Genomic DNA, 23,275 nt, shown 5'->3' with positions numbered 1-23,275 from the left:
TGAGAGATAGTATCTCATTGTGGTTTTGATTTGTATTTCTCTAATGATCAGTGATGTTGAGCTTTTTTTCATATATTTGTTGGCCACATGTATGTCTTCTTTGGGAGAATTTCTGTTTATGTCCTTTGCCCACTTTTTAATGGAGTTGTTTGTTTTTTTCTTGTAAATTTGTTTAAGTTCCTTGTAGACTGGATATTAGACCTTTGTCAGCTGGATACATTACAAAATATTTTTCCATTCTGTAGGTTGTCTGTTCGCTGTAATGATGGTTTCTTTTACTGTGCAGAAGTTCTTTAGTTTAATTAGATCCCATGTCAAGTTTTGTTTTTGTTGCAATTGCTTTTGACGTTTTCATTATGAAATTTTTGTTCATCCCTATGTCCTGAAAGTTATATGTCCTAGATCTTTTTCTAAGGTTTTTATAGTTTTGTGTTTTACATTTAAGTCTTTACTCCATGTTGAGTTAATTTTTGTATAAGATGTAAAGAAGGGGTCTGGTTTCAATTTTCTGCATATGGCTAACCAGTTCTCTCAGCACCATTTATTAAATAGGGAGTCCTTTCCCCATTGCTTGTTTATGTCAGGTTTGTTGAAGATCAGATTGTTGTAGGTGTGAGGTCTTATTTCTGAGTTCTCTATTCTGTTCCACTGGTCTATGTGTCTGTTTTTGTACCAGTACCATGCTGTTTTGGTTACTGTAGCTTTGTAGTATAGTTTGAAGTTGTGTAGCATGATGCCTCCACTTTTGTTCTATTTGCTTAAGATTGTCTTGGCTATATGGGCTCTTTTTTGGTTTGGCTGTTGGCCTGTTGTTGATGTATAGATATAGAAATGATAGCAATTTTTCACATTGATTTTGCATCCTGAGACACTGCTCAAGTTGCTTCTCAGTCTAAGATGCTTTTGGACTGAGACAATGGGATTTTCTTAGTATAGGATCATGCCATCTGCAAATAAAGATAATTTTACTTTCTCTCTTCCTATTTAAATATCTTTTATTTTTTTCTCATACCTGATTGCACTGGCCAGACTTTTCAATACTGTGTTAAATAGGAGTGGTGAAAGAGGTCATCCTTGCCTTGTGCTGTTTTTCTTGGGGAATGTTTCAGCTTTTGTCTATTCACTGTGATATTGGTTGTGGGTTTTTCATATATAGCTCTTATTATTTTGAGGTAATTTTCTTCAATACCTAGTTTATTGAGAGTTTTTAACATGAATGGATGTTGAATTTTATCAAAGGCCTTTTCTGCATCTATTGAGTTAATCATGTGGTTTTCATCTTTAGTTCTGTTTATATATTAAATTAAATTTTTCAATTTGTGTATGTTGAACCAACCTTGCATCCTGGGGATGAAACCGAACTTGACCATAGTGGAAAGGCTTTTTACATGCTGCTGGATTCGGTTTGCCAGTATTTTGTTGGGGATTTTTGCATTGATGTTCATCAGGGATATTGGCCTGAAGTTTTTGTTGTTGTTGTTGTTTCTCTGCCAGGTTTTTGTATCATGATCATGCTGGTCTCATAAAATAAGTTAGGGTGGAGTCCCTCCTTTTCAATTGTTTGGAATCCTTACAGTAGAAATAGTACTAGCTCTTCTTTGTACCTCTGGTAGAATTCAGCTGTAAATACTTCTGGTCCTGGACTTTTTCTGGTTGGTAGGCTATTTATTACTGCCTTAATTAATTTCAGAACTCATTATTGATCTATTCAGAGATTCAATGTCTTCTTGATTCAGTCTTGCCAGGATGTATGTGTCCAGGAATTTATCCATTTCTTCCAGATTGTCTTTTTTTTCTTTTTTTTTTTTTTAGATGGAGTCTCGCTCTGTTGCCCAGGCTGGAGTGCAGTGGTACAATCTCGGCTCACTGCACGGTCCGCCTCCCGGGTTCATGCCATTCTCCTGCCTGAGCCTCCCGAGTAGCTGGGATTGCACGCACCCGCCACCAGGCCTGGCTAATTTTTCTATTTTTAGTAGAGACGGGGTTTTACCGTGTTAGCCAGGATGATCTCAATTTCCTGACCTCATGATCTGCCCGCCTCAACTTCTCAAAGTGCTAGGATTACCGGTGTGAGCCCCTGCACCTGGCCTCTTCTAGATTTTCTAGTTCACATGCATAGAGATGTTTATAGTATTCTCTGATGGTTGTTTGTATTTCTGGTGGGTTAGTTGTGATATCCCTCTTGTTGATTCTGATTTTGTTTATTTGATTCTTTTCTGCTTTCTCCTTTATTAGTCTAGCTAGTGATCTATTTTATTAATTTTTTTTCAAAAAACATCTCCTGGATTCATTGATTTTTGAAGGTTTTTTTGTGTGTCTACCTTCTTCTGTTCCACTCTGATCTTGACTTTTCTTGTTTTCTGCTAGCGTTAGGATTTGTTTTCTCTTGGTTCTCTAGTTCTTTTAGTTATGATGTTACATTGTTAATTTGAGATCTTTCTAGCTTTTGGATCTCGGTGTTTAGTGCCATACATTTCCCTCTTAACACTGCTTTAGCTGGATCACAGGGATACTGGTATGTTGCCTTTGTTTGCATTAGTTTCAGAGAAGTTCTTTATTTCCGCCTGATTTTCATTATTTACCCAGGAGTCATTCAGGAGCAGGTTGTTCAAATTCCATGTAGTTGTGTGGTTTTGAGTGAATTTTTTAATCTTGAGTTCTAACTTGATTATCCTGTGGTCTGAGAGACTGTTTTTTATGATTTCAGTTATTTTGCATTTGCTGAGGAATGTTTTACTTTTGATTATGTGATCAGTTTTAGAGGAAGTGCCATGTGGCAATGTGAAGAATATATATTCTGTTGTTTTTGAATGGAAAATTCTGTAGATATCTATCAGGTCCACTTGATCCAGAACTCAGTTCAGGTTCTGAATATGTTTGTTAATTTTCTGTCTTTATCATCTGTCTAATATTGTCAGTGGGGTGTTAAAGTCTACCAATATTACTGTATGGAAGTCTAAGTCTCTTTGTAGGTCTCTAGGAACTTGCTTTATAAACAGGGTGCTTCTGTATTGGGTGCATATGTATTTAGAATAGTTAAGTCTTCCTGTTAAATTGAACCCTTTACTGATATGTGATGCTCTGTTTTGTCTTTTTTTGATTTTTGTTGGTTTAAAGTCTATTCTGTCAGAAACTAGGATTAAGACTCGTGCTTTTTTCTGTTTTCCATTTGCTGTATAAATTTTCCTCAATCTTTTTAGTTTGAGTGTATGTGGATCTTTACATGTGAGACAGGTCTTTTGAAGACAGCATACTGATGAGTCTTGGCTCTTTATCCAGTTTGCCATTTTGTCTTTTAATTGGGTCATTTAGCCAATTTACATTTAAGGTTAGTATTGTTATGTGTGATTTTGATCCTGCTATCATGATGCTAGCTTGTTATTGTGGAGACTGGTTTATGTGGTTGCTTCATAGTCGCACTGGTCTGTGAACTTCAGTGTGTTTTTGTAGTTGCTGACAATGGCTTTTTGTTTCCATATCCCTTCAGTAGCTCTTGCAGGGCAGGGATGGTGATGACAAATTCCCTCAGCATTTGCTTATCTTAAAATAATCTTATTTCTCCTTCTCTTATGAAGCTTAGTTTGGCCAGATACGAATTTCTTGGTTGGAAATTCTTTTCTTAAGAATGCTGAATATTGGTTGCCAATCTCTTCTGGCTTGTAAGGTTTCTTCTAAGATGCCCACTGTTAGTCTAATAGACTTCCTTTTGTAGGTTACCTGGCCTTTCCCTCTGGCTGATCTTACCATTTTTTCTTTTATTTCCACCTTGGAGAATCTGGTGATTATGTGTCATAAGGCTCATCTTCTTGCAGAGTATCTTACTGGGATTCTCTGGATTTCCTGAATTTGAATGTTGGTCTATCTTGCTAGGTTGAAGAAGGTCTCCTGGATGATATATTTAAGTATGTATTTCAACTTGGTTCTGGTCTTCCTGTCTATTTCAGTGCTGCAATGAGTCACAGTTTCGTGGTTTTTTTTTTTTTTTTTAAACATAATCCCAAATTTCTCTGAGGTTTTCTTTATTTATTTTCATTCTTTATTCCCTGTTATTGTCTGCCTGTTTTATTTCAGAAAGATAGTCTTTAGGCTCGGAGATTCTTTCCTCCACTTGGTCTATTCTGCTATTGATGCTCGTGATTGCATTTGATGTTCTGTGTTTTCGAATTCCATCAGGTTGGTTATTCTCCTCTCTAATCTGCTTATTCTGGTTATAATCTCCCGTATTGTTTTATCATGATGCTTAGCTTCTTTGCTTTGGATTACAACATGCTCCTTTAGCTCAGCAATGTTCATTGTTACCCACCTTCTGAAGCCTACTTCTGCCAGTTCTGCCATCTCTGCCTCAGTCTAGTCCTCTGACCTTGCTGGAGATGTGTTACAGTCATATGGAAGAGAAGAGGTACTCTGGATTTTTTACTTTTCAGCGTTTTTTCATGGATTCTTTCTCATCTTGGTAGGCTTATCTACCTTTTATATTTGAGATTGCTGACTTTTAAATGGTTTTTTTATGGGGTTTTTGTTGTTGTTGTTGTTAATATTATTGTTATTTTCTGTTTGTTTGTTTCTCTTTTAACAGTCAGGCCAGTCTTCCATAGGTCTCCTGTGGTTTGCTAGGGGTCCACTCCAGTCCCTGGAGGCCTTGTTTTCCCATACCTGGAGGTATCACCAGTGAAGTCTGTGGAACAGAAAAGATGGCACCCTATTCCTTCCCCTGAGAGCTCCATTTCAGGAGGGTACTGACCTGTTGCTGGCCCAAACACTCCTGTACATAGTGTGTGGAGACCCCTGTTGGGAGGACTCATCCAGTCACGAGGAACAGGATCAGGGACCCACTTAAAGAAGTAGTCTGGCTGCTTGTTGATAGAGCAGCTGTGCTGTATTGTGGGGGAAATCTTCTCGTTCAGACCAGCTGGACTCTCCAGAGCTGGCAGGCTGGAACGTGATTATTTTTATTGGTGGTAAAATAACTATGAAAATTAGAAAAGCTCACTTTGGATTAAAAATCACATTATTGGCTTGCTTTGTTAACTAGAGTAAATGATTGAATCTCTTTATACCTCAGTTATCTCAGAGGTTAAAAAATGAATTATATTTTTAATATATGCAGAAAACAGGCAGGATGAGTTAAGGCTCAGATTTTTCAAGACTGATTACATAAAGTTCAGTTTATCATATTTTCTGTTAGAAGAGTATCTTATCATAGGTTGCACTTTCTTTTGAGAGGAAAACAATTCACATGTTGGTAAATTCACCTAAGAAATATAAAAAATGTGATAACTCAATGTAAGCTGGTGAGAAATTATGAAAATATGTTATTAGTAGTAGTGCACTATTTGATGTTAAAGCCACATAATGTTATAACTTCAGATTGCCAGTGGCCTAATAAGAAGCATTTATAAGCTTGAATCATCCCAGCTGTAAACTCACAGAATTAATATTCTTCTGCCTTTGGCTTTACTCTGTGTTATAAAAGTGTAATATGTCTCACATTCCTAGCTGAGACTCTACTATTCTTCTTTTTCAACATCTTCATGTTTCCACCCCCCAGTGCCCATTAGTATTATCACAGAAGCATTGTACTGCTGGAGAGTCAGCACTATCCATATACCTGGGTAAAATGTGTCCTTGCCCTGAGCCCTGCATTACTGAAGGTCTGCTTTTGTTTTTCACTGAATGTCCTTCTCCTGATGATGTGATGGAAACAAACTCACTGGAAGTCTATTTATCCAATTCTCAATGTTATACTAGGAGACTGGAACAAAGCTAGAGATTGTATTAAAGGCATAGTTTTTCTTTTTTCATTTTTGTCTCACTTGCTAAACATCAAAAGCAACTTACTGCCATTTTAGAGTGTACTCTTTAGACTATCAACTAATTCTTGAAAGGAAATCCCACATGTATTAAAAAATAAAATTATTTTATAAGATTCTGCTGCAGTTGTTTCAATAGTACATTATAAAGTTACTGATGTCAACTTTCTACTTCACAAATGGGCAATGATAATGTAGTACATGTTTGCTGTGTACTTATTTTGTTTGTTGGTTTTCCAACAACTGGATTGGTCTCGTTCATAACTCCCAAGTATGGATTGGTGGGTTTAAAACAAGAAAACAAACAACTAAAAAATTGTTCATTAATGGTATCTTGGTCTCTTCAAGTTAACAGTCTCTGGATTTTTCCATGTTTCTACCATAGTCTTCTCTACATGGGCAGTAGTTACCAAGAGTGGTTTATATAACTCCACAGAAGTCAGTGAAAGATGAAGTGTATTCAGTTAGGGACCTCATAATTTCTTGCTCTTCTCTGATGCAAAATGGCTGATCAGTTTTGATCCCTTAATTCGTGTTTGTCAAGTTATGGTTCGTTTTAGCAAAACTTTTGAGATGTGACACTGATTACTGAAGCCTGGCAGCATAGAAATCTGCTTCTGGATTCAAAGGACCTTCACATTTTGGCCCTTTTAACCTTAGAATTCCATGCTGCCTTCTTATAGCATTTAGGAATTTCTTGATCAACTTTAACCACTTGCAAATAAGGGGAATAAGTAAAACTACCTTACCTTACTCTTCCTGCACAATAGTGCCCACTTCATGCTAAATGGAGCTAAGTGTTGGTAAATCTATCAGCGATGAAGGGCACTAATCCAGTTGTATTTCCTCCAAACAAACACGCACATTTGTAGAACAACCTTTTCAAATTTCAGAGATTAGGACCATAGTCCGATCTGACTCTCTTACCCTACTACAACTTCTGTCCTCCTTCAATACTTGAAAAGTGATGGAAGAAGCAGTTTTGCTTCTTCTGATTTTAAAGGAACTTCCTATCTCATGTTCTATTCCCTACCGAAATGGTCCTCACCCTGTTCTTTTCTGTAGCAATATAATTGAAAATGGGGTAAGGAGAAAAAATATTTACTACTGAGGGAAGAAGCATTACATGTACCACATTGCCCAGTAGTGAAAACACCCAGTTCGTTTTCCTCCTTGAGACTATAACATATATTTAATATGAATTAAGATATAATTGATATTTTATAATCATTGTTTAAAAGTTAATGCCTCTATCTGGGTCATTTGTGGGTTAGCTTCTATGGACTATTTTTTCTCCTAATTATGTATCGAAATTCCCATTTTTCCATACGTCTCACTTTCTACTTTTTTTCCTGGAAATGGGTATAAAATAAAAGTATAAAGGGAACTAATATATGACTTCTAAAAATAGGTATTCCCAAACTCCTAAGTCTTCTCTTTTGTGTGGTAGCTACAATGCAGAGCTAAACTTCCAGATTGTACCATTTAGGAGCTGCCTTCATTAGATTACTTTTACCCATTGCTACCACAAATCCCGTTCTCTCACATTATAGTTTCTGGGACTGATCTTTTTAATCTTGTAAATATTTGAACTGGAATGTTATTGGAGAGCTCTCATAGAACTTTGTATCTGGGTCTATGAGTGAATCTCTCTGAAAATCATCAAGACTTCATAAATTCTCTCTGATTTCCAGCCACTGCTACTATTTCAGCCAAATTCAGGAAGGGGGATTTGTTAGGTTGAATAATTTTATTTTGAAGCTTTTTGTACTCTAATCTTTCTGGCTATTTCAAATTTTTACTACAATTTCTGTGTCGTCCACTACCTATCTGAACTACCTATAAGAAAAATAGTTTGTTTGTTTGTTTTTTCTCAACTATGAAAGCATCTGCTACTCTGTGTTCACCTGTGGAAGAGGTTTTCCTCTCTGGAATCAGAACCTTGGGTTACCTTGAAGCCACAACTCTTCCGATTTAAAAGGATAATATTTATTTCATCCATTTTTTTTTCTTTTTGCTACCATGAGAACACAGGCCTTCCCATCACTCTACATCTTAACAAGAAATAGAATCACTTAAGAATATTTTAAAGTACAATATATGTAAAATTATTTTTATTTCTATGTACTTTTAACTCTGAATTTCACAGAGCTGCTGAATTGTAAAAGTCCTTGTGTGTGTGTGTGTGTGTGTGTGTGTGTGTATGTGTATGTGTATGTTTTTACTTGTCACAGGTGAATGAAAAACTTTACACTTGTCTTAAAATTGAGTTGGTATAAGTAATTATATCTAAATGGAAGATTTAGTTTTAACACCCCATTTAATTTGCCCCATGCATTCAATGACAATATTAACACACAACTTTTCGGAGGAAATGATAGACATGAACATGATTGAATATGATATTCAAAATGTTAAGAGGGAAGAAACTTGCAGCTTAGAATTTTAGCAAATTGTTTCAAAAAGTGAATGTAAAATAAAATAAGACATACGTATACACATATATTTCTGTATATGATAAACACACATACATATTTATATGAGAGATATATACCTGAAAAAAAAATCAGATAATACATTTAGGAAAAAATGAAGAATACATACAAGATAAATATTTTGTTAAATCTAAATTGATTAACTGCTTAAAACAATGAGAGTAACATCTGATAGAACTTAAAGCATATGCCAGCAAGATAGTATAAGTTCAGAGAAAGAGAAAGATAATGATCTAAGGTCTTGCAATTTTCAGATTAAGGTATAAATATTTTTATTAGACTTTGATAAGACAACAGTATACAATCTATTCTGGTAATGACAACAATAATGCTAAAAGAATAGGTAAATATAAAAAGACTAGAATGGGAAAGAAAAATATATATTTTTATTTCAACTTTTATTTTTCATACTTGGAGTATATGTGCAGATTCGTTACATGGGAATATTGTTTGTTGCTGAGGTTTGGAGTATGGATCCTGTCACCCAGGTAATGAGCACAGTACCTGATAGGTCATTTTTCTAACTCACTTCCCCACTTCCCACTACTCTAGTAGACCACAGTGTCTATTGTCCCCATATTTATGTCAATATGTGCTCAATGTTTAGCTCCCACTTATAAGTGACAACATGTGGTATTTGATTTACTGTTCCTGTGTTAATTTGCTTAAGATAATGGCCTCCAGCTCCATGCATGTTCTTGCAAAGGACATGATTTTATGCCTTTTTATGGCTGCATAGTATTCCTTGGTGTACATGTACCATATTTTTCTTATCCAATCTACCATTGATGGGCAATTCCATATCTTTGCTACAGTGAACATGCAAATGCATGTGTCTTTTGGGTAGTTATTTATTCTCTTTCAGATATATATCCAGTAATGGGATTGCTGGGTTGAATGATAATTCTGTTTTAAGTAATCTGATAAATCTCCAAACTGCTTTCCACAGTGACTGAACTAATTTACATGCCCACCAAAAATGTATAAGCATTTCCTTTTCTCTGCAGCTTCTCCAACATCTGTTTGTTTGGTGTTTTTTTTTTTTTTTTTTTTTTTTTTTTTTTTTTGTCTTTTTAATAATAGACACGCTGACTGGTGTGAGATAGTATCTTATTGTGGTTTTGAATTGAATTTCTCTTATGATTAGTGAAACTGAGCATTTTTTCGTATGTTTGTTGGACACTTATATGTCCCATTTTAAGAAGTGTCTGTTCATGTCCTCTGTCCATTTTTTAATGGGGTTGTTTTTCACATGTGGATTTGTTAAAGTTTCCTGCAGATTCTAGATTTTAGGCCTTTTTCAGATACATGGTTTTCAAATATCTGTAGGTCATTTGTTCTGTTGACAGTTTATTTTGATGTGCAGAAGCTCTTTGGTTTAAGTTTCACTTTATATATTTCTTATTTATTTATTTACTTATTTATTTTATTATTATTGTTATTATTATTATTTTTTTTTTTTTGCAATTGCTTTTGGGGACTTAGTCAAAGACTCTTTACCAAGGCCAATGTTGAAGAGTATTTTCTAGGTTGTCTTCCAGAATTTGTATACTTTGAGGTCTAATGTTTAAATCTTTGATCCATTTAGAGTTCATTTTTGTATATGATGAAAGGTAGGGGTTGAGCTTCAGTCTTCTGCATATGGCTAGTCAGTTATTCCAGCACTGTTTATTGAATAGGGAGCCCTTTCTCCATTGCTTGTCTTTGTTGGCCTCATCAAAGATCAGATAGTTGTAAGTGTGTGGCTTTATGACTGAGTTTTCTATTCTGTTCCATTGGTCTATCTGTCTGTTCTGGTACCATGCTGATTTGGTAACTGTGGCTTTATAGTATTGTTTGATGTTGAGTAGTGTGATGCCTCCAGCTTTGTTATTTTTGCTTAGGATTCCTTTGGCTATTCAGCCTCATTTTTTATTCCATCTGAATTTTAGAATAACTTTTTCTAATTCTGTGAAGAATGACATCACTAGTTTGATGGGAATAGCATTGAATCTGTAAATTGCTTTGGGCATTATGGCCATTTTATAATATTGATTTTTCCTATCCATGAGCATAGAATGATTTTGCATTTATTTGTGTCATATCTGATTTCTTTCAGCAGCATTTTGTAGTTTTCTTTGTAGAGCTCTTTTTCCTCCTCCTTGGTTATCTGTTTTCTTAGATATTTCATTTTCTTTGTGACTATTACAAGTTTAATTGTGTTATTGATTGCACTCTCAGTGTGAATATTGTTGGTGTATAGAAATGCTACTGATTTTTGTACATTTATTTTGTATTCTGAAACTTTACTAAAGTAACTTATCTATTCTAGGAGCCTTTTTGCAGAGTCTTTAGTATTTTCTAGCAGCAAAAAGAGATAGTTTGACTTCTTCTTTTAATATTTTGATGCCTTTTAATTTTTTCTCTTGTCTGATTGCTCTGTCAAGGACTTCCAGTACTGTATTGAATAGAAGTGAATAGATTGGACATCCTTGTCTTGTTCCAGTTTTCAAGAAAAATGGTTTGAGCTTTTGCCAATTCAGTATGACATTGGCTGTCATAGAAGGCTCTTATTATTTTTAGGTATATTCCTTTAATGCCTACTCTTTGGAGGTTTTTTATCTAAAATATATGTTGAATTTTATCAAAAATGTTTTCTGCATTTATTGAGATGATCGTATGATTTTTGCTTTTGATCCTGTTTATGTAGTGAATCACATTCATTGATTTACATGTGTTGAACCAGACTTGCATCCCAGGAATACAGCCAACTTGCTTACTTGATTGTGTTGTATTAACTTTTTGATGTGCTACTGGATTTATTTTGCTGGTATTTTGCTGCAGATTTTTGTGTCTAGGTTCATGAGAGATATTGGTCTGAAATTTTCTTTTTTCATTGTGTCTTTGCCGGATTTTGGTATCAGACTGATGCTAATTTCATAGAATGAATTAGGAAGAGGCCCTTCTTCCTCAACTTTTTTTTGAAATGTTTAATATAATTGGTATCAGTTCTTCTTTGTAAGTCTAGTAGAATTCAGTGCTGTGAATCTATCTGGTCCAGGGCTTTTTTTGGTTGGTTGGTGGGTTCTTTATCATTGAGTCAATTTTAGAAGTTGATATTAGTCTATTCAGGATTTCATTCTCTTCCTGATTCAATTTTGGGGGCCATTGTGCTTCCAGAAATTTATCCTTTTCTTCTAAATATCCTAGATTATGTGCATAGTGTTGTTCATAGCAGTCACAGAGATTCTTTTGTATTTTTGTTGGATCAATTGTGTTATTACCTTTGTTGATTCTGATTGTGCATATTTAGATATTTGGATCTTTCTTTTTCTTTGCTAATCTAGCTCTGGGCCTATTCAATCTTATTGACTTTTGTCAAAGAACAACCTCTTTGTTTTATCGATCTTTTGTACAGATTTTTGCATAGTGATATCACTAAGTTCTTCTCTAACTTTATTTATTTCTTTTCTTCTACTAGCTTTGAGATTGGTTTGCTCTTTTTTCTACTTCCTTTAGGTGTAAAGTTACACTATTAATTTAAGGCCTTTATAAATTCTTAATGAAGGCATTTAGGCTGGCCTATAAACTTTCCTCTTAACACTGCTTTGACTGTATCCAAGAAATTTTAGTAAATTTCCTCTCTCCCTCATTAATTTCAAAGAATTTTAAAATTCCTACCTTAATTTTGATATTCATCCAGGAATTACTCAGGAGTAAGTTGTCTAACTTCCATGTATTTGTGTAGTTTTTAGATAGCTTGGTACTGATTTTATTTATTTGTTTTTGAGATGGAGTCTCGCTCTGTCACCAGGCTGGAGTGCAGTGGCACAATCTTGGCTCACCATAACCCCCACCTCCCAAGTTCAAGTGATTCTCCAGCCTCAGTCTCCCGAGTAGTTGGGATTACAGGCATGCGCCAGCACGCCCAGCTAGTTTTTGTATTTTTAGTAGAAATGGGGTTTCACCACGTTGGCCTGGATGGTCTCGATCTCTTGACCTCATGATCCACCCATCTCGGCCTCCCAAAGCTCTGGGATTACAGGTGTGAGCCACCACGCCTGGCCTGGTATTGATTTCTATTCTTATTGCACTGTGGTTCAAGATTTTGCTTGGTATGATTTCATTTTTTTTGAATTTATTGAGGCTTGATTTATGACTATTTTATCTTAGAATATGTTCTACATGCAGTTGAGAAGAATGTATATTCTGTAATTGCTGGGTGGAATTCTCTGTAGATGTTTGTTAGATCCAATTGGTCAAGTCCTAAATTTAAGATAAATACGCAAGAAGGAGAATAAATAAAATATACTGAAATGGTTGATTTAAACCTTAAATTATCAGAAATTACATTAAATAAAATAGAAATTTATGGTTCAATTAACAGAAACTAATTATCACACTTAAGAGAATCAATTTTATTTTATGAAAATAAATATATAATATAAAATAATAACACTTAAAGTAAAGAGAGAAAATCCAATACCTTGCAAATACTACCTGCTATAGCCTGAATGTTGGTGTCCTTCCAAAATTCATATACAGGGACCTAATTCCCAATGTAATATTGTTAAGAGGTGGTGCCTTTGGGAATTTAAGTCATAAGAGCTCCACTCTCATGAGTGTGATTAGTGGCCTTATAAAAGAGACTTAAACTAGCTCCATCCCCTCTTCCACCACGTAAGAGTACAGTAAAAGTTGCTATCTATGAAGCAGAGGGCAAGCCTTCACCAGACACCAAAGCTGCTGGCACTTTAATCTTGGACTTTTCACCTTCCAGTTGTAAGAAATAAATTTCTGTTGTTTATAAACAACCCAGTCTTAAGATATTTAATTATAGCTTCCTGAACAAACTAAGACATTAACCAAAGGAAATTGATAGAGTGGTACATCAGATACAGTTGAATTTAAATAAAAAGAGTAAAGATAGAGGGAAATTTCATTATGGTAAACTATTTAATCAAGAAAGTAAAAACAGTTTTAAATCTGTATTCTTATAATATCCTACTACCACAACAGATAAAGTTTGAAAAAAAATAGATAAATATAAAAACCTACAATTATAGTGGGAGACTTAACATACCTTTTTCAGTAGCTGGTATGGCAATTATACCAAAAATGTGTGGGAATATAAATATTTGAACACATTGATATGAAAATCAATACAATTTTCATCTATGGAAGCCTACTTCAACAATTGCAGAAAACACATCTTTTTTGTGTGCTCATGAAGCATTAATAAAACATTACCATATGTTATTCCAGTAAGCAAATGTTGACATAGTTCAAAGTTTTAAATCTTTCATAATTATTCAAATTACAGAACAATGGAAGATAGAAAGGCATAACTAAATATAACTTAAGAACCACCATATGTTTACGAATGTAAATGCTTTCTTCTAAATAGTCCATAGCTCAGGGAAAAAGTCACAATGGTAATTAGAAAATATTTTCTACTAAATAGTACAAGAATACATAATGTATTCAAATTATGGGGTGCAACCAAAGTTATGTCAGATTGAAATGAATGTATTAAAAAACAAGAAAGCCAGGAAATAGATTATGTAGGAATCCATCTCAAAATAGCAGGAAAAAAAGACCAAATTTAACTCAATAAAAGAATTGAGAATAAACAAAAGGAAAAATGCAACACATTTATAAAAAGAAATGCTTAAGAAAAGTTGGGTTTTTTTTTAATAGACAGGAAAAACTGATGACTCTTCAATAGATAAGAATGAACAAAGAGGGAGAGAGGGACAAAGACAAAGAGTGGAGATTAAATAGACAATATCAATAAGAAATAAGGGATATGACTGTGGATATTAGAGATATTTTAAAAATCAAAAAGGAATCTTGCAAAAAACGAATGCCAATGAATTTTAAAGTTAAAAAGTAAAAATTCGTATAAGAATAAAGGCATAACAATAAAAAATGACAGAAAAAAAGGGATATTCTTATTTGAACTATTACATATTAATGTAACAGAATCTTGACCAGAAAAATGAAGCCACAAAGATACATTAAGGTTAAGGTGTCAGAGTAGGTGACAATTTCAAATAGAAGAAACAAATAATGGCCAACCCACATGAACTATTTCAGAGAAGAGATTCAGTATTCCTCACAATACAGTCTTTCTAAAGACAGTATTTCCTTGATATAAAAATCTGAGGTCATCATTTAGAAATTGTTTTATTATCACAAGCATAGTTGCAAAATCCAAACAAAATGTAAGCAAATTAAATATACTGATAAATAAAATGCACAACACACACAAAAAAAGGCTTATTCAAGAAATGCTAGACAAATGCTATTCTATAGATAGCATAATATTACAGCAAACATTACTCTGCATGATGAAATTCTGAATTTCCTCTAAGATTAGGAATGAACATGAAAGCCTATTGTCATCATTTCTAGTTGATATTGCATTGGCAGTGCTAGCCAGTGGAATTATAAGAAAAACACAATAAATCATATCAATAAAGATTAAAAGGCCATAATGAATAATATAGATGTTTCTATATATAGTTGATCCAAACACCCTATAAGCTAATCGTTAGGTCTAATAAATGAGTTTTAAATGACTTTTACAATATTTCTAGATATAAGATCAATAAAATCTTGATTGCATTTCTAGGTTCTAACCAAACAAGAATACACACATTCACACACACACACACAACCATTTGGAACAGCATTAAAAGATCAAATACCTAGAAATATGTAAATAAGGATAAGATGTGAAAGACTTCTGAAAATATAAAATATTGAGGACATTTGTTTTAAATAATTAAACACATAGGGAAATATGCCACATCTATAGATTGAAAGACTTAGTATTGGAGAGATAACAGTTCTTTAATATTGATCTATAGAATCCAAGAACACCTGAACAAATGTGTGAGTAACTTTTATTAAAATTGGCAAATATTTAAATTATTAGAAACCCAAAAGCCAAGAATAGTATATCTTTTAAAGGAAAGGGGAAAAAAATGTATAACGTTATTCTACTGAATATCAAGACTTAATATAAAAGGAAAGTTATTATGATAGTGTAATATTCACGCGAGGTTAAAAAAAAAAGAACCATCAGATGGAATGGTGAGCCTGAAATGCCTCATGTGAACTTTTCCTTCATGCAAAGATGACACAGCAGAGCAGTAGAGAATAAACTATTTTATAAATGTTTTGTCAATTGGGTTGCCATATAGAAAATTATCTGTAGCAGGCCCAAATTGGACACAGCCCAAATGGTTAACAAAAGTAGAATATGAGCTTGAATTGCCACGTGTTTAAAAACCGTATATGAGAATGAACTAAACGAATATGCACTACTTGAATGGTCTCACAAACATAATGTTGGGTGAAATAAGCCATAACAAAATAATGAATGCTAAATGGTTATATTTATATAGAGACCCAGAATAAGCTAAACTAACCATACATTTTTTAAGTGAAGATACTGATGTTGAAAGGGAGGCAGGGAGGCAGAGGCTTCCAGTTTGATGGCAGTATTTCCTTTTTTGACCTGGGTGGCAGTCACAGGAGTGTATTAATTTGGGAAAAATTTGTTGAATTGTACACTTAGAATTTGTGCATTTTTCAAAATATATTTTCAAGTAATTTAACATTTATAGTTCTATATACTAAGTTTTGCTGTTTTATGACTATACATGTAAAACGTTTTAGGTTTTCTATATTCCACAAACAAAAGGCACTATTAGACATAATTCCACAAGTATTATTATTAGGCTGTGGGTATATTTGCATGAATAAAATGAATTAAGCATATACAAGAAAAGATGTATTTTTAGACAAGTCAAAACAAATGTGAATCTAACCACTATAACTCTTTCCACAGGATACAGATAAAATCATTTTATATGAATTTTTTTTTTACATAGAAGGTTAACTTTTTTTTTTTTTTTTTTTGAGCTTTCATCTTAATATCCTCATTGGAAAACCGACATATTTTCTATCTCATAGTATAATTTTAAAAAGTAAATGCAAGAACTGTGGAAAGTAACGCTTAAGAAGTGCTTAATAATTAATAACTAACATACATATAACAATATCAATACTATCCAAGGTTAACTTGCTAATTAATCCCTTGCTAAACATTTTACATTAAACCCCACATTTTCACAGCATTAAATTATGTGGTGATGAAGAACGAATTTTTCCGGTCATTTAAAAAAATTTAGGCCAGGTGCGGTGGCTCATGCCTGTAATCTCAGTACTTTGGGAAGCCGAGGCAGGCAGATCACGAGGTCAGGAGATCGAGACCATCCTGGTTAACACAGTGAAACCCCATCTCTACTAAAAATACAAAAAACAAAATTAGTGGGGCGTGGTGCCGGGCGTCTGTAGTCCCAGCTATTCAGGAGGCTGAGGCAGGAGAATGGCATGAGCTTCTATGTAAGAAAAAAAAAAAAAAACCACACACATATAAAATGACTTTATAAAAGTAAGGTTTTTTTAAAAAATGGGAATTTTGCTAATTTGTATCATAAAGCACAGATAGTTTATTTTAGTTATGCATAGTTAGAAGCAACTTTAACGTTAAAAACATCTTCCATCTCAGTAATCTCCGGTTGCCAAAACACTTGATCCAAATTGTGTTTGGTAGTTTATCTACCGCATAGTCAACATAGGTTTTTGAACTTTATCTTACCTTACAGACTCTGCCTTAAAGAAATTTTTGTGATCTTCAGACATTGGCTTAATATTCTTGAAGTTCAGTGAATTCATCTACAGAGTAGGGTAAGAATAATTATTTCATATAACTGTTGAGATGATTTAATTAAGCAAGATTTGAGTTACAATTAGTAAAGTTTGACATAAATGGAAATTTTCTGAACATTTTTAAGGAGCTTTCCCATTAGGTTTGCCTAAAGTATTTATTAACACGCCGCCTTTCTATTTCTTATCATCAGCAAATATTTTTAAGAGCTTGTTTCTCTTTATATTCATTGCTGCCATCCTAAATGACCATTACTTCTTTCCTGGACTAAAGAAATCGTTGTTTTGCCACCTCCAGTTCTTTTTCCACAACACCATACAGATCCTTTATTACAAATTTAAATAAGAAAAGATTACTTCCTTATACAAAACCAAAAAAAAATATTCATATTGCTCTTGGTATAAAATCTACTAACTCTAACTCAAAATCAAAACAGACACACGCGCACACACACACACACACACACACACACACACACAAAATGCCCACTTGCCTTTTCCAAGTCATTCAAGCATATTCCTTCCTCCAGGACTTTGTGCTGATAACGTGCTGGTTATTTAAAAATTAATTCACTTCTCAGCTTAAATATTATGTCTTCTAAAGAGGATATACTTAAAAACTGATTTAAAATCACTCCTCCTCAAATCATTATATTTCTGTGACTAACTCTGACATTATTTTCATGATAAATTGTATTTTTTATATAAAATATATAGTTTAAGATAAATATATTTTTAAGATGTAAAATAAGACAATAATTATCTTTTCATTTAATATTTTCTTATATATATATATAAAAAAATACTCTTTTGAATCAAAGTTTTATGAGGGTAGGGGTGTTCTTTGTCACCTTGAGTGCTTTATTTCCTCCTGGGGATTTAGTACAGACTCAGTATTTGTTGAATAAATACAATCCAGTTTCATCACTAGCTAATAAAGCAAAGAGAACACCTAAATCAGATGGAATCCATGATCAAAGGAGCTTGAATATTTCGATGATGCATAATTCTCCAGTCCAAGCAGGAAGGCTTTCTCAGTTCACTATTAAATTTGTAATTTTGAATATTTAAACACAGAAAGATACAAGTTAGTGTAAGATTTTGTTAGTGCAAGAGTTTGTATACACAAATACCAATATAGTTATATTTGTCTCCAAGAAACTTATACACATGGTTAGAATATACATATTCTACATATACAAATATACATATTCAACATTGCTTAACCAATTTCAAAAACAAAAATGATGTAAAATATAAATATAAAACATATGATATAATTATTATGAAGTACAATTCCTGTTAGAAATAACTCAGTCTAGGGTAGAGTTATCACTTAAAATTCATGAGGAAATTATTAAGTAATAATCACAGTAACTGATTAATAAGATTTAGATAACTAAAGGTTATTAAGAAATATGTAATTTTTTTCCCGGAAGAATAAAAACTTTGTTTTTTAATAAATTAGGGGATTTTAATGCAATTTTCTTTCTTTTAGAGAGGGCTTTGTAAAAAAGTATAGCAATTCAAAGCAAAACATAAAGTTTCTTTCACAAAGGTAATCAATTATTAAACTAGGCCATTGGCATCATTGGCATTCTAAGCTGTGTAGGAAACCAAAGTTGCCAGCTGCACAAGGCCTCAAATGGCAACACCAAACTATTCATATTGAGAATGACTTTTCAGCACACATAAAGTATAGTGCCAAAAGTATTTTTCACAAGTTAAAGAATATTGAATTGGACTTGGCGTCTGAAATTCCTGACAGGGCAGTATTTTACAATGTGAGCATATAGCACCAGGCCATTTGATTGGCAGCATGTTTGACTTCTGTCATTAAACATCAAAAACTTAACCATATTGACAGTTGCATGGCCATTGGACTTCTAAGTGAGTTGTCACGTGAGGTAGGTTAGCTTCAAAAGAATTGACTCAGAGCATTGACTTTAATTTTTTATTCATCAAATTCACATGGAAAATGCTTTTCTACAATTACCAAAGGGTTATGTTCAAAGCTGGCGTAACATTACTCTTCTTCACTTTTTTTTTATTGCCTCTTATGTGTGTAAGCTATGTGAAAGGTAGCTATTATGCAAAATGCCTAGCATAAAATATATTCCCAATACAAACAACTATTTTATTATTAATATTAGCAACACTATGGATGCTATCAGTATGCTTTTACAGTACCGTACGTGGTTAGCTCCTTAACATCAGTACTGTTTGATTATGCTCTATCAGGGTTCCCCAGGAAAAGAGAAGTCATGTTAGGAAATTAATACAAAAAATATTAAATGCTGGTTACAAAGGTATTAGAAAGGTAGAAGGAGAAAAAAGGAGACATTCAACTAAGAGATAATTTCAAGACATTTCTCCCATCCAAGACAGCTAGAAAAAACAGAGGAAGGAAGATGGTGTTTCCAGAGTTCAAGGTGCATGTGACACTGAGCCTGCTGGAAATTGCCAGCGTCAGAACCTCCAAAGGCTTCTGAGGCCTGCAACTGCTCTTTCTTCCAGCCTTCAGAGCTACCGAAAGCCGTAGCCAGCAGCTGCTGGCAATCACCCCTTGATACTGCTTCTGGAACATCAAAGGCACTGAAGTCAATCTCTCCTCTGAAAATCCTATCAGTGATTTTAAGGACTTTATGCTGAGTGAAATAAACAAATTCTAAAAAGTTACATTATGTACAATTCCGTTACGATACCATTCTTGAAATGGCAAAATGATATATATGTATATGACAAACATATTCATTGTTGGGGGAGCTGGGGATGAGCGGATGGTGGAGGAAGGGGTGAGTGAGGAGTGACTACACACAGATAAAATGAGGATGATCTTGGTGGTGATGAAATTGTATTTTATTTTCATCCTGTGATTGTTGCATAAATCTACATATGTGATAACGTGAAATGGAGCTATATACACATTTTACAAATGTCAAATCTCTGGTTTTGATATTGTACCAGAATTATGTAAAGTGAGATAATTAGAAAAAACAAATGAGTAAAGACTACATTGGGCTTCTCTTTATTTATTTATTTATTTATTTTTGCAAATTACTGTGAAAATATAATTATTCTAAAATAAAAGTAGTAAACATATAAATATGTAAGTGAATAAATTCTCCCACTGCTAACACTAACTAAAATTCAGTTGGCAGGAGAGTCATTTGGCAGGAGAGTCTAGAAAATTTAATTTTTAAGTGCTCAGGAATCAAGATTCCTTTAATATAAAACAGAACAATAGATGATAGAAGTGAAATTGAGTGCATATTAATGAAGAAGAAAAATGGCATACTACCAAGTATCTCTAATATATACCCATTTGTTAGCAAATTCAAATGTATTTTTGAAAAATCTACAGAACTAACAAATACTTAACTGGCTCATCCTGTAATAACCAGCATAACAATGGTGTTGAAGGCTCTAAAGAAGTAATTGGGGAAAGTAATATCAAATAGCTTATATTCAAAAAACAATATGCTAGTCCTTATGATATTCTTGCCACATACTACATTATCAATAATATTTGTTAAGTGAATGGTTGAAATGAATACCCTAATCCTAAACAGCATGCTATTGTGATTTTTTTTTTTTCTGTTTAAACTACCAAAAATAGAATTTTATATTTTCAGTACTGTGTAGCTGGGTGATGAATTTTAGGGTTTCGTGGAGTAAGAGCCTGGAGTCATACGGCTAAGTAAATAGAGCACCATCTTAGCTCTGACTTTCTAAACAAGCAAAATATATGTTATTTTGAAAAGAAATAGATCAAAACTCTATTTCATTATATAGCTCAAAACATCAAATTCAATTTCTTCCTCTTTTGTCTTTTTTTAAAATATATATCCCAAGCCAGCAAAGCCTGGGAATAACTGAACAAGAACCAATATTCTTTTATTACTCCTTTATTTATTTAACTTGTATTATAACCTGTATTATAACAAATTTGAATCTGAACTACTGGATGCACATCAGGATACATGGGAAAAAAAAAAAAAATGAGTGGAAATACATCATCTCCAGAGAGCTAGCCATGTCTTCTTATAAAAGAAAGGCTACACTTAGTAGATTCTGATGCAATGAGAGACTTCTAATTCACTGGGAGTGTATGTAATAAATAAATACTAATTTTTTCAAGTGATTTCTATACATGAATTAACATTATAATGTTTTATTCATCTTTTGGTTATTCATATAAACACTGATAATTAATCAATTAATAACACTGATTGACTTACAAATTAATTGACCTAGCAATCCTACTTCTAGTTATTTATCCTAGACAAATGAAAATTACATGCACACAAAATCCTTTAAATAAGTGTTCATAACAGTTATATCCATCATTGATAAAAATTGTAGGTCTAGATGTCCTTCAGTGGGTGAATGGATGAATAGACTTTGGTACATCTACTGGCAAAGACCCTTTCTGTTGACCAGAACATTTGTCAGGTTCCTCAGAATCCTCTTTCTCACAAGGTTCCAATCCTGGTCCCAGTGGCTCTGTTTGTTTAGTCCGGTTTCAGCAAGAATCCTGCTTGGTCAGTTTAGCCAAAAAGCCCCACTGTTGGTAACTGACCATCCTTGATGTCTGCTCAAATTCCCAATCCCTCATCCTTGATATCTAATCACTCTCATCTACCTTCAGCAAGAATCTTGTCAAGTTGGTTTAGCTAAAATTCTCCTTACCCCCAATGTTTGCTCTTAGTAATTTTCCACCCACTGACTCCATCCCTGCTCATTGACTATATGCCTCCACTTGTCCTTACTATATTCAGAGGCAAGCCCAATCTTTCTTCCCTACTATAATACCTCATTCCCATTTTTTTTATACATATCATAATAGGCTCCCCTGGAATAAAGTCTTTCCTATTGCCTTTAACACATCATGTGCACTATGTTCTTTAACATTACACAATGAAATACTATTCAACAACAAAAAGGAAAAAAATATATGTATACAGGCAACAACACGGATAAATCTCAACTGCATTGTGCTAAAATGTAAAAGGCCAATCTGAAAATGTTTTACATACTGTATGATTCCACTTGTAACTAAAGTGGAAAAAGGTAAAAACACAGCGTCATAGAGAAGATAAATGGTTGCATTGGGTGGGTGAGGAGAAGAGTCTGGATGCAAGCATTTTTTATGTGTTAGAATTATTCCGCTCCTGTGAGTGATAGAGGTTATAAGAGTCTATGTATGCGTATAAATTCATACAACTGTCCAACAAAAAAGTGATTCCTTATATTTCATTCAAAATGTTTAGTAACCGATATATAAAAAACATGTTCTAGTATTAACTGTCTCTGATACTCATTTTTTGTACTATAATACAGAATTTAGTTTATGTTATCATTCTGTTTTCTCTGGAATCAAGATCAAAGTTGTGAAATAAGTTAACCTGTCTTTATGAACGTCTTTCCCAATTTTACTTATTTGCTCCGTCAGCATGATTTGCCTTATTAGAAATTGATTATTTCTCTCTTTTCCTCTAAAAATCAATCATGTTCTCTCTTAATAAATCACCTGACAGTGTGAATTAACAAGTATTGACTGTATATCCATTGTCTACAGGAAGGCTTAAATGAGTGAATAAAATAGTAAGCTTCATCCTTAGGATATTTGCATTTTAATGAAAATGAAAGTCAAAGCACTGAGCCAAAATCAAAAGAGTAAGCATCTAATTTGTAACTTTAGATATCAATAGGTTCATTTTAGGTAATTTTTTGGGAGACAAGAGAGCTTACTGAAAATCACCACAAATGTTTATATGACCCTTTACTTTCCCTTCTCATAACGGCAGTCACATGTTCAAAATTCTTTGAAAACCGTGTTTCTTCCTCTTTAGAAAAATGACTAACTGCAATTAAAAGTTTCCCTAGTATAGATAACTTTACCTGACCTCTATAATATAAGAAAAATTATGTGTTTAATATTTGAGTTGATATAATGGCAAAAAAATAATAATAAAAATAAAAAAGACAATTTAGTCCACAATGATGATGGTGGTGATTTTGCAAATTAAACCTAGGTTTATTTGATGAAATATCTAACCAGGTCAATGATAGCACTGAGCTGTTTCTTCAGTACAGAAATTTCTACCTGAAAATGTTTATTTGAATATTCAATCTGATGAAATATTTCCTTGTTTTGGCTTATAGCTACTACTGCTCTTTTCTTTGATAGCTTCCAATATTGCAAAAATATGTTTTGGGGCACATTCCTTTAAAAAAAGATTGCTT

At 33.4% G+C, this 23,275-nt stretch overlaps 1 pseudogene; it reads right to left on the bottom strand.

Annotated features, from left to right (window-relative positions):
* The window catches only part of LOC112618438, a 63,800-nt pseudogene extending 41,202 nt beyond the window's left edge, over nt 1–22,598 (bottom strand).
* Between the last annotated feature and the right edge of the window lie 677 nt (nt 22,599–23,275).

Source organism: Theropithecus gelada, chromosome 2 (genome assembly GCF_003255815.1).
Source record: "Theropithecus gelada isolate Dixy chromosome 2, Tgel_1.0, whole genome shotgun sequence".
NCBI classification, from domain to species: Eukaryota; Metazoa; Chordata; class Mammalia; order Primates; family Cercopithecidae; genus Theropithecus; species Theropithecus gelada.
The sequence above is the reverse complement of the archived record's forward strand: the minus strand, read 5'-3'. Positions and strand labels throughout refer to the sequence as shown.